The 12,242-nt window shown below is 45.6% G+C and overlaps 1 protein-coding gene across 4 annotated transcripts in view; it reads left to right on the top strand.

Moving 5' to 3' along the window:
- Positions 1–286: 286 nt before the first annotated feature.
- The window catches only part of LOC121853341 (neuron navigator 2-like), a 79,541-nt gene continuing 67,585 nt past the window's right edge, over positions 287–12,242 (top strand). For all 4 annotated transcript variants that reach the window (XM_042347410.1, XM_042347406.1, XM_042347409.1 and 1 more), the window contains exon 1: positions 287–439. The gene's annotated coding sequence lies outside the window, so the exon portion shown is untranslated. The remainder of the gene's footprint in view (positions 440–12,242) is intronic.

The following is a 12,242-nucleotide window of genomic DNA, read 5'->3' as shown; positions in this document are numbered from 1 at the left end:
GAATGGCATTTGGCTAACTGCACAATAATTGGTCTCGAATAAGAAAATACAGTTATCACCATATAATATTTGTGTCAGGTTAGGTTATTCATCTGAGAACTGCAAAAATTTTCATTAAACTTCACACCGGACCTAACCTAACCTAACCTATAGTTACAATTAATGAAAAAAAATCAATTTGACGGTATTTAGGCTGGTCTAGGGGGTATATTCACGACCTGGTAACTGTGGCAGGAGAGGGGTAGAGACTCACTCCACTGAACAAGGTTAGTGTGTGTGTGTGAAGCGGTGAGTGAGGTTGTCAATGTCTCTCCAAGGGATTTTTTTCTGTGATCTTTAATTCATCTTGGTGAAATTTTCCCTCATCTCTTGGCTTAAACTCGTAAGACACTTTGGATTCCTCCGGGTGAACGGGGATCTAAGACCTCTAGCCATCACGGTAAGGGGAGTCATTATCTCACTGCCTCAGATATTGTTTTTGCAGATTAAAAAAAAATACAGAAACGTGTTGACTGTATCATAAAAGACGTACTGTGATGGTGTAACTGTTGTAACCATTGTAATACATTTTATATACATACAAATTTACTATAAATTACAGGTACAGTAATGCCCACGTGTTGGCTGTAGTATCATGAAAGGCGTGCTGTAAATTCTGTAACCTTGATTTTATTATTGTTGCAGGTGTATATACTGATTAACTATCATGTACAGGTACAGTAATTCATTCCCAAGTGTTGACTGTATTTTAAAGATGGTGCAGGAGTGTACGTGTGTGTGTGTGTGTGTGTGTGTGTGTGTGTATCCTAACCTAAGCTTACCCAGACAGAACTTTTGTGTGTTGTCATGCGTTTGTAGTCATGATGGTGTTAAGTGTGGGGGGTGGCAGGTGTAGCTAACTAGCCATCTATAAACCTGACGAGACTGGTATTGGTTGGTGTCAGTGACGTGAGATCCTCATTGTTCAGTTTCTCGTTCGGTAATTCTCAGCAGTAATATCAATCAATGCCTTGGAAATACGACCTCCCCCCATCCCGCGTCCTCCTCAAAAGGCGAAAACGAACTAAACTAACAGGAAGAACTAATATTAACTACGAGGTTCCATTTATTGCATGTGTGGGGGAGATGCCACTTGTCACGACGGCTACCACAATCCTTCACCCCTCCCCTCCCCTCCCCTCACAACAAACAAACCAGTGTCCTTATTATTGTTATTTTTTTCTTGTTTTGTTGTTTTTTGTAGTTTAGTTCTATTTTTGTTATTGTTGGTGGTAATCTTGTTTTTCTTCCTCCTTCTCTTATTCTTCCGTTTTATTCTTCCTCTTTATCTATTATTGTATTATTATTATTATTGTTGTCATCATCATCATCATCATCATCATCATCATCATCATCATCATCATCACCACACACACGGTCATTGTAGAGTTAGTTAACGCCAGTAGAGTGTGTGTGATGTCAAAGCCTATTCTTAGCCACAAGACGGATCCTCCTCCTACCTGGCGACCTCTGCCCTTCTCTATGCTAATGAACAGGTAAGTGTTCTTGGGCCCAGGTAAATATTCACTAGAACTTCCTCTGAGAAACTTTATTGTCTGAAGCGATAGTAATAATGAATAGTGTAATAGTATTGGTAATAGTTAAGAGGTCTGTGGCAGTGTTGGTAATGATTGATGATGTTGATGTCAGACGGTAATAATTGATAGTTAATATTAATGATAGCAGTGATAATAATAAAGGTAACAATACTACTACCACCATTCACACTACTACTACCACCATTCACACTACTACTACTACTACTACTAATAATAATAATAATAACAATAACCTAAAAATGATAATAATAAATTAGCAAATAATTATCAAATCCCACAAACTATTTTCTTTACTTAGGGGGTGAGAGGAAGGGACAGGGGGGGGGAGGGAGGCTTATCGACACCAACGTACACGACACCAACAAGCTCTGTCCATTAACGACCTCCTTACTGTGTTCCCTATTATAAGATAAAGATTAATAGCATTTAATTATAACTTCTATGTCATCTACGTTCTCTCTCTCTCTCTCTCATGGTGATAGTATTGTGGTTATAGTGTGGTGATGGTGGTGGTGGAGGTCTAGATGATGTGGTGCAAATGTGGTAGAGATGTGGTCGTTGTGTAGAGGTTTATGTGGTAGGTATGTGGTATTGGTTATGTAGAAGTGATGTGGTACTAAAGATGTGGTGGTTGTGTAGAAGTAATGTGGTGGTGGTGGTGGTTGAAGAGCGTGTGGTTGAGGTATACGGTGGTGGTGGTGAATGGGTCAACCCCCCACCCCCCCAATTTAATATGCTAGTCGCGTTAACCCTACCAACCACCACTACCACCATCACCACTACTACTAGTCACTATACCACCTTCCTCAATGCTACCACCACAACCACCACCACATTACACCACCACCACCACCCTAGCTCCTCCACCATAGTCACCACATTAGGGATTCGAACCCCCAGTCCTTCCCACTCCTCTGGCTACCATTCTTATCAGCCAATCAGACTCTAGCTATCACACCCTCATTATCATCCTGTTAATCATCCGCTACCAAATGGGAATAACATCAAGGGGTAAAATGAGTAGGTTGAGGAACAGACAGACTCAGTGATGGCTCTGAGGCGGTGGATGAAAGGCTGTGTGGCGGGGCATAATAATGGAGTAGGGATTGTATAGTGGTGTGTGTGTGTGTAAGATAATCACACACACACACACACATACACACAGGCGTCTATCTTACTAACACTTAATAAATTGCGAAGATAAAGTCTGATTCTTACACTAAAAATTAATTAGGGGAAAAAGTAGCCGTGAGGGGAGGTGAGAGAGAGAGAGAGAGAGAGAGAGAGAGAGAGAGAGATAGTTATATCTCTACAGGTGAGACAATCTTAAATTAAGAGATATAATCACCTGTAATTAGTAGTAGGGTGGTGTCTTGATAATAATAATAATAATACAATAATAATCAACTCATAATCATTTAGAGTATTGCCTGGGTCTCTCTGTCTCTGTCTGCCTGTCTTTGTGTTTGGGTCTGTCTGTCTATCTGTCTCTGTCTGCCTGTCATTGTTTCTGTTATACCGACCTAAAGTATATATGTGACTCCAGCCGGATTTATTTATTTACTTGTTAAGTGTTGCGTGAGGTGAGCCTGTAGCGACACGTGGGTCCTCTAGCGGCTGGGGTGTGAAAGTTAACCTGACCACCACCGTCAATGTCAACAAACCTGCTCTTGTCTTTAAGAAAACTCCCTGCAAGGAAGACTTAAGTGTTATGGAGTGTTGTGTATATATACTTCACTGTTGACGCCAGCTCTCTCTCTCGGCTGCCATCTTTCACCCCCGTAATAGCGGTGGTGGTGACGGTGGTGGTGACGGTGGTGGTGGTAGCGGTGATGACGGTGGTGGTGGTGGTGAGTTTCCCAGGTGGTGACTCGAGATGGTCTGTGTCCTTGTACTGCCGTGGTGACATTCCTGCACGAGGTAAACACTGTGTTGTGTGTGGCCTTGTTAATACTCACCCCTCCCTAGCCTTTACCTACCTACCTATCCAACCTATGTCTACATCTCTACCTACATATCTACTTACCTATCTACCTATACTTATCTACTTCTCTCTATCTCTCTCTCTCTCTCGATACTTCTCCCTCTACCTCTTTCCTTCACCTTTCTCCCTCTCTTCTTCACATCCTCTCTCTCTCTCTTTCCCTCCCTCTCTCCCTCATCACGCACTCTAGGTCACACGTACTCAAAATTACCTCCAGTCACTCAGGCAGAGAGAGAGAGAGAGAGAGAGAGAGAGAGAGAGAGAGAGAGACGTGGCGTGGCGGGCAATGGGCTACTTGCTGATCCTAGGTACCGAGGTTCGATTCGCTTTTAGACTGGCTAATTCGACTGTTGCCATCCGAGACAATGGTGGTGCTGGGAAGAGATGGCAGAGAGAGAGAGACACGTGTTGTATATTGTCTCAAGTGTGTCTCATCAAGTGTGTCTCATCAAGTGTGTCTCCTCAAGTGTGTCTGCTCAAGTGTGTCTGCTCAAGTGTGTCTGCTCAAGTGTGACTCCAAATAATAGGGTTTTTTTATACGTGAGAATCGATTAAATTTAAAATCAACCAGTGAAATGTTTTGTGAGATTGTCTCTTGTGTGTTTATCTGTCATTGTACTTGAATAATGAGATTCTTAAGATGATTGGTTTTGATTCGAGGTGATTAGGATACGGTTTGAAACATAGATTAGCCATTCAACTCTGCCACACTCCCAGTTAGTGTTAGATGACTGAATGAGGTGACGCTGGTGTAAGGGATAGTCTGTGTTGATTAAATTTGGGGGTAAGTGGTGTCCACCTGGCCGTCCTTACCTGTCCGATGCTTGATTATGGTGAGTCACTGAGTTCAGAACCCAGGTGAGTCCTTAACCCAGGTGAGTCCTTAACCCAGGTGAGTCCTTAACCCAGGTGAGTCCTTAAACCAGGTGTGTCCTTAACCCAGGTGAGTCACTGAGTTCAGAACCCAGGTGAGTCCTTAACCCAGGTGAGTCCTTAACCCAGGTGAGTCCTTAACCCAGGTGAGTCCTTAAACCAGGTGTGTCCTTAACCCAGGTGAGTCCTTAACCCAGGTGAGTCCTAACCCAGTGAGTCCTTAACTCCAGGTGAGTCTCTAACCCAGGTGAGTCCTTAACCCAGGTGGTCCTTAACCCAGGTGAGCCCTTAACCCAGGTGAGTCCTTAACTAGGTGAGTCCTTAACCCAGGTGAGTCCTTAACCCAGGTGAGTCCCAACCGTGAGTCCTTAACCCAGGGAGTCCCAACCCAGGTGAGTCCTTAACTCAGGTAAAAACCTAACCCAAGTGGAATCTTAACCCAGGTGAGTCTTTAACCTGTGTCCTTAACTCCAGGTGTGTCCCTTAACCCAGCCTTTATATACTGTGTGTCGACTATGGTGTTTGTCTGTGAGGCCATCCTGTCTCTCTCTCTCTCATTGACAAGTTACAACGCTCATCATAATAATTACAATAATACCACCATTATCATCACTACCACCACCTTCACCACCACCATCATCATTATTATTCATATTCTTCCTGTACTTATTATTCAGTCAAGACTACAGTGTTACCAGCTCTGTGTATGAACCTTAAGAGATCCCTGATGAATAATTGACCACCAGACTACTAGTGTGTGTGTGTGTGTGTGTGTGTGTGTGTGTGTGTGTGTTGTTTTGGTGTTTCAGCTTAGTGTATATATGTAACTAATCACATACATACATCTTGAAACACATAAGTCATTACCTGTAGTAACTTAACACCCAATAGGTTACATTTAAGGTAGTACAGGTGAGCTACTTAAGTGTATACACCTGTGTCCCTCCTGAAGGTGTAGGAACAGATCACCTTCTATCTCAATCGACCAGACTCTCGCCATTCCTGTCCGACAAATTGAGGCGTCCACTCTACTGGGCGTCTATAGCTGGTGTTGTGATGGCTCTGTGGGTGGAAGCTTATCGGGTGAACCTTCCGAAACCCCCGATCCTCTTGACTGTCTTGAGCTTCGAGGCTTCGGTCATTTGATGTGTCGGGGTTCGGTGATTCAAGGAGTCGGGGTTCGATGATTCGGGTAGTATTAGAACTGGCCGTGATGGATGTGTGAATGGGAGTCTTATCTCCACCAAAGTGACCACCATAATAGTAGGGGCGGCACTACTACCCTGGTTGAATCTTAATTTTTTTTGTGAGATAGAATATAATATTTCCCCGTCCGTGAATTATTAGTTTTATGTCCGTTAATTTGTCCGTCCGTCCGTTTTGTAAGTTAGTGACTGTACGTATTTCAGAAGGTGCCCAACTGATGGACTCTTGTTGTTGATAATATACTGATTGGTACAGGAGGAAGGACTCCAAGCTTCTGCAGGTGACAACAGGTATATTTAGAGTGTTCTTTACCTTGACGTATAACATAGATATTTTTATTATTTAATTCCGTAACATAACACAAGACATAACATAACATCATATAACATAACATATAACATAACAGGCAGTGCATTTCTCACTCAAGACTGTAAAAAAGTAAAAAAAAATAAACACCAATTTTGTTTAAGTTACAAATGATACAAGTCAGCGAGGCCATAAGTGAATGTTGAGTGTGTGTTATTCCTGCCCCAGCTCCCGTCTCTCCAAAAGGTCAGATTATTGTGTGTTAATGTCTCACGATCCTCAGTTGACGAGAGATAAAGTGAAGTCTTGTTTGGATGTAGGGCGTTTGGGCCACGGGGCGCTTGATGTGAGCCAGGGTGGTTAGGAGCTGATCTAACCTAACCCAACCCAACCGTGGCCCCAAACGTCCACATACGGTCCTATTCACCCCATAGGCCTATCCTTTTATTAAGAGTCTGTCCCGACCACCCTCACCACCAGGTCCCTCCAGGGTGTCATTTTGTTATGCCTTAATCTCTCGCTGTCCTTAACTGCCGTCAGGATATACAAGATTATATATATAGATAAATAAGGACTTTTGGTTCCTATGGTTTTTTGAGTCCTGTGGTGGTTTCCTTCGGTATTTCTTATCCTATTCCTGAAGGTTTATTTTGTGTTGTGTTTGTGTTTTGGTGTTACGTTACGTTTACTTGTGTTGGTGTACAGGTGTTGTGTGGGGGGGGTGGTATACACTTGAGAGTTGAGTCAGGTGTACTGTGTAAATATATACGGGTGCGTGTGTAGACATTGCTTGCTTGTATGTATAGAAGGGAGTGTAGAAGCTCTTGAGGGTGAACGCTTAGCTTAGTGAGTGACGTACCTCTCTTTCTCTCGCGTTGTAGGAGGGCGTGTATGTCCCGGGATGAGGGGGCAGGAGGGCGTGTGTCCTGGGATAAGGGCAGGGCAGGAGGGCGTGTGTCCGGGGATGAGGGGCAGGAGGGCGTGTGGTGTGTCCTGGGATGAGGGGTAGGCAGGAGGGTGTGTGTCCTGGGATGAGGGCAGGGCAGGAGGGCGTGTGTCCCGGGGATGAGGGGGCAGGAGGGCGTGTGTGTCCGGGGATGAGGGGGCAGGAGGGCGTGTGTGTCCCGGGATGAGGGCAGGGCAGGGTAGGGTAGTGGGAGTAAAACAACCTGGCACCCTGTTGACCTTGAGTGTGTGTGGAGCAGTTCCTCCTCATGGTTATGTGTGAGGCCCTAGTGATGGATGGTGGTGGTCCTGGGTGACACAAGCTGCCTCTACCATTACCACTACCACCACTACTACCACTACCACCACAATCACTACTGCTACCACTTTTTATGTGGCCTCCAACCTCCCCTTACAGCAATACCTTCTCCACAAGTTACCTAATTAACAAAGGTAACTACCCTAGAGGAGTTAGTTAAGTCGCAGATTCTATGTGGCCATTCAGTGACTGTTGCGTCATTGTCTGTGTCTGAGGCTGTTGTTGGCTTACGGGCCGACAGACAGACACAGACAAAATTCAACCCTAACACATTCTTCTCTGCCCCCCCCCCCTTTTCCCCTCCCTTTCTCCTCCTTCTCTCCCTCTCTCCTCCTCTCCCTCTCACCCCTTCTTCCTCTCGCACCCTTTTCCCCCTCCCCATCTCGCCCCTCTCCTTCTCGCCCCTCCAGTATCACTTACCACCAAACATTAATATAATTATCATAAACATCTTGATTCCCTCCGTGTTAAAATTCCTAGGTGGTAATTTAACTAAGGCAGTTCCCTCCATGAGCCAGACAGACGCCACCAACACACACCTATAAATTAGTACATTGCGGGACCTAGTTATTACTCCCCCTTCTGCTTATGGTATGATCGCTCTAGTGTACAAGCGGGAATTTGAATACCTGTACTAGTTCTAGGACATATTGTTGTTTTGGTTCTAGAAGTGGCAATTAGGGATGTTTTTCTTAGTGTTTTTGTTTACGTATCTACTTAAAATGTGTAGTGTGTCAGGGGATATGTGTGTCACCTGAGGGGTATTATTATAACTGACAGGTGAGCTACTCCAAGTATGGTTATGTAGTAATTGATAAAAGACAAAAAGGTCAATGATTTATATACGTGTGTGTGTGTGTGTGTGTGTGTGTGTGTGTGTGTGTGTGTGTGTGTGTGTGTTAAGGCGTTCCATCTACAGACGTTTAAATAGTAGATGAATGATGATCAATTGCGACTGTTGGGTAAAGTTTGCTGTGATGAGGATTGACGTGTGTAGCCACCACCAAGAGGGGGAGGAAGATGAGGGGCGTGACATGAAGGGGGGAGAGTAGATGAGGTGGTCCTGAGTGAAGGTTGGTTTTAATAGTGATGAATAGGTGTGTGTGTGTGTGTGTGTGTGTGTGTGTGTGTGTGTCACTATAAATAATATACTCTTTAAGGGAATTAGTACCGGATATCCCCACGTGAGGGCGGATACGTCTGTTGTGAGTTGGTGGCGAATGTTGGTCATGTTTAGGTGATATTATTATTATTATTAGTAGTAGTAGTAGTAATAGTAGTAGTAGTAGTAGTGTATTATTAATGTATAGAAGTTTTATTATTAATGTGTAAAGGATGTGTTATTGTTGTTTAATTGTATTGATGAGAGAGAGAGTAGTGTGGTCCTGCCCTAGTCGTGACTGCACCACTATCCTAGCAACACGAAGGCTCCTCCCTCCTCTCCTCTCCCTTCACTGCCCCTCCGTCCTTCAATGCTTACAGGGGAGACGGGAGGGGTTGTTCCTTCCTGCTGTCCTCTCCGTGTGCCTGTCTGTCCCTTCCTTGTGAGATTTACGGAACACTCTTTGATGTGTTACTTGATAGAGGCTTCATTCATTCATTCGTATATCAGTACAGGTGTGTTGGGGAGTACAGGTGTGTTGAGGTTACAGGTGTATTAAGGGGACTGCTGTGTTGGGTATAGGTATGTGGAAAACATCTGTAGAAATGAAATATAACGAACAGCTGTTGGAGTAAGAGACAGGTGTGGGAGTAAGAGGCAGGTGTGGGAGTAAGAGACAGGTGTGGGAGTAAGAGACAGGTGTGGGAGTAAGAGACAGGTTTGGGAGTAAGAGACAGGTGTAGGAGGGGAAAGTTGTTTGGTGGGAAGGGTGTTGAAGGAGGGAGAGGTAGGGAAGGGAGAGAGAGAAAGAGAGATACGGCAAGGGAGAGAGAAAGAGAAGGAGGGAGATAAAGTGAACTAGGGGGAGGGATAAAGAGAGAGAAAGAGAGAGAGAGATAGAGGGGAGAGATGAGGAGGGAGGGAGAAGGAGAGAGGTGCATTACGTGTGACCTCTTGACCTTTGACATGTGTGTGTGTGTGTGGTGACCCGTGATGGCTGACCTGTAGTTACTGACCTGCCCTCTTTCTCCCTCCCTCCCTCCCTCCCTCCCACCTGTTCAGTACCTCCTCACTTCTGCAGGTCATCCTCCTCCTGCCCCTCCTTCACCCACCCCACCACCTGCTCGACCCAGAGACAACGCCTCCCTCCTCGTCTTATTCTCTCCTTCCTTCCCTTCTCTCCTTCCTTATTCTATATTCCTCACTCCCCACTCCGTCCCTCCTCTTCTCCCCTTCCTCCTCCCCTCCCTCCCCCTCTTCCTCCCCTCCCTCCCACATATATAGTCTGGCTGTGTGTGTGTGTGTCAGAATGGGTGATCCTCCCTGATTGGTGTTGACACTGATCCTTATAATTCATTGTCAAGGCCTTATTATTACTCTCTCTCTCTCTCTCTCTCTCTCTCTCTCTCTCTCTCTCTCTCACCTTAGTCATTGAGATTGATTTTGATCTATTAGTTAAGACTTCAACATTAACCGGAACCTTATCTTCTTGAATTCTGTGCAGTCAAGAATGTTAACTTAAAGAGATTATCCTTCCGTCTTCACTACCAAAGCCATACATTAACAATGGAAAAGTATTCGTTGGAACCTTTCCTTCCCTTCGTATCCTTGTCTCCTTCCTCCCCTACCTTCCCACCCCTCCCCTCCTCCTTCCACCTCACCCCCCACCTCCTCTGTCGGTTAATAGGAGCTCGTCCTCCCAGTATACGGGACGGGCTCTATAAAGGACGATTATTTATTTAAGGGATAAGGTGGTGGACTTTAACCCTCGATTCTCAAAGGTTCTTACGGTAATTTAATCAGCCTCTCTCTCTCTCTCTCTCTCTCTCTCTCTGATCCAGCTCTTACTATCAACACTTGTGAACTGGAGGTCAATAAAGTAGGATTATGTGAGGCTGAGTGTGGTGTATGGTTTACTGTGTGTGTGTGTGTGTGTGTGTGTGTGTGTGTGTGTGTGTGTGTGTGTGTGTGTGTGTGTGTGTGTGTGTGTGTGTGTGTGTGTGTGTGTGTTACTGTGTGTCTGTGGTGTATGGTTACTGTGTGTGTGTGTGTGTGTGTGGTGTATGGTTACTGTGTGTGTGTGTGTGTGTGTGTGTGTCAAGTTAGATAAGAGTGATAATTAAGTTACGTGAGAGTTAAAGAGTTAAGGTATAGTTGTAAGAGAGGACCAGTGTTACCAGATCTCCGCTTTTAAAGAGACACAAGTTCCTAAACCCCAAGATGTCTATAAGGACGAGTTTTAGGTGAAGTTTAATGGGGATTTTCGCAGCTATGGGGAACCTGTTGTTTATCACTCTCCGCTGAGGTGACTCGGTGAGGTACTGATGTCGCGGGTACTTGAACCTTAATTAACCTCTGCTCTGGTGTGTGACCCGGAGTTAAGGGGGAGAGTCGTAGGTGTTGTAGGGGGAAGGTTTATCTTATGGAGTAGGTGGGTAGGTGGGTGGGTAGGGGGTAGGGGTGGGTATCTATGGGCACGTCAAAACTATTCAGCGTTGTTGGGGTATTGTGTCCATGGAGGGGATGGTCGTGGTAGTAGTTTATGCTAGTGGAAGGGATAGTAGTGGTAGTGGTGGTGGTGGTGGTGGTAGTAGTGGTAGCAGTACTAGTGAAGGTGGTGGTGGTGGTGTTCTCAGTCTGCATTCAAATAACAACAACACCATGTGTGTGTGTGTGTGTGTGTGTGTGTGTGTGTGTGTATGTATGTATGTGTGTGTGTGTGTGTGTGTGTGTGTGTGTGTGTGTATGTATGTGTGTGTGTGTGTGTGTGTAAAATCGTATAGTGGGGGTTGGTTAAGACAGCTCGTAGTAGGTAAACATGAATGGGCCTCGCCTCGTTCACATCCCCCATAGTGGTAAACATTGGACGGTCTTGACTCCTTCACATCTTTCTCCGGTAGAAGAGAACCAAGGCGTAACAAGACCTCTACCTCTCACCTCCCTCACCTCTTCCTCTCACCTCTTCCTCTTCCTCTCACCTCTTCCTCATCTCACCTCCCTCACCAGCCAACCAGGGTACGTCACCAGACCATATATGTCGCGGTTAAGTGATCTCCTCCGCTGGTGATTTCAGGTATATGAGGCGGCCAGTATATAATCACCCACCATCCATTACACGCATCTTCCTTCCCTCCCTCTCACTTCCCACTTCCCCTCCCTCCCTCCCTCCTCCTACTCCTACCCCTCACTCCTCCTAGTACTACCACCCCTCACTCCTGCTACAGACCTTAATCATGAACCAGGTTGGAGTACTCACGCTGGCTGCCGGAGTCTTGCTGATTAATGATGATAATTGTGTTCTTGTTTTTCCCTCTCCCTCACCCTGCCCCCCCTCCCTCTCTCTCTCAGTGGGGAGTTAGTACCACCAGCTATATATAAACAGTATATTGGACGAGTCTGGTGGTGGTAGAGGGTTATATAACACTAAATTTAACAGTAAGGGGATCCAATTCCTTCACTCAATCCCCCCCACCCACCCACCCACCCACCCACCCTAACCACCCTCAGATCCTACCAGATGGGTGGGCGGGCGGGTGGATGGGTGGATGAGTGGGTGGGTGGATGGATGAGTGGGTGGGTGGGCGGGTGAGTGGATGAGTGGGTGGGTTGGTAGGGGTGAGTGAATCATTGCACCAACTAGTTTATGGTGTGTGTGTGTGTGTATGTTGTGTGTGTGTGTGTGTGTGTGTCCCACAGGTATCACTTGTCTCTTAACTACCCTCGTCTCTCTTCTTCAGTGACGGTGTTTGCTTTCTGAGTCGCCATGGTGTGTGTGTGTGTGTGTGTGTGTTACTGTTTCGGTATTTTTACACACACACACACACACACACACACACACACACACCATGGCGACTCGATATCTCTATTAACTACTGTATCGGGTGACCGTGAGAACCTGGCAACATGAGG

Source organism: Homarus americanus, unplaced genomic scaffold (genome assembly GCF_018991925.1).
Source record: "Homarus americanus isolate GMGI-L3 unplaced genomic scaffold, GMGI_Hamer_2.0 scaffold20597, whole genome shotgun sequence".
Taxonomy (NCBI): Eukaryota; Metazoa; Arthropoda; class Malacostraca; order Decapoda; family Nephropidae; genus Homarus; species Homarus americanus.
Note: the sequence above shows the minus strand (reverse complement) of the source record. Positions and strands in the feature narration are given on the sequence as shown.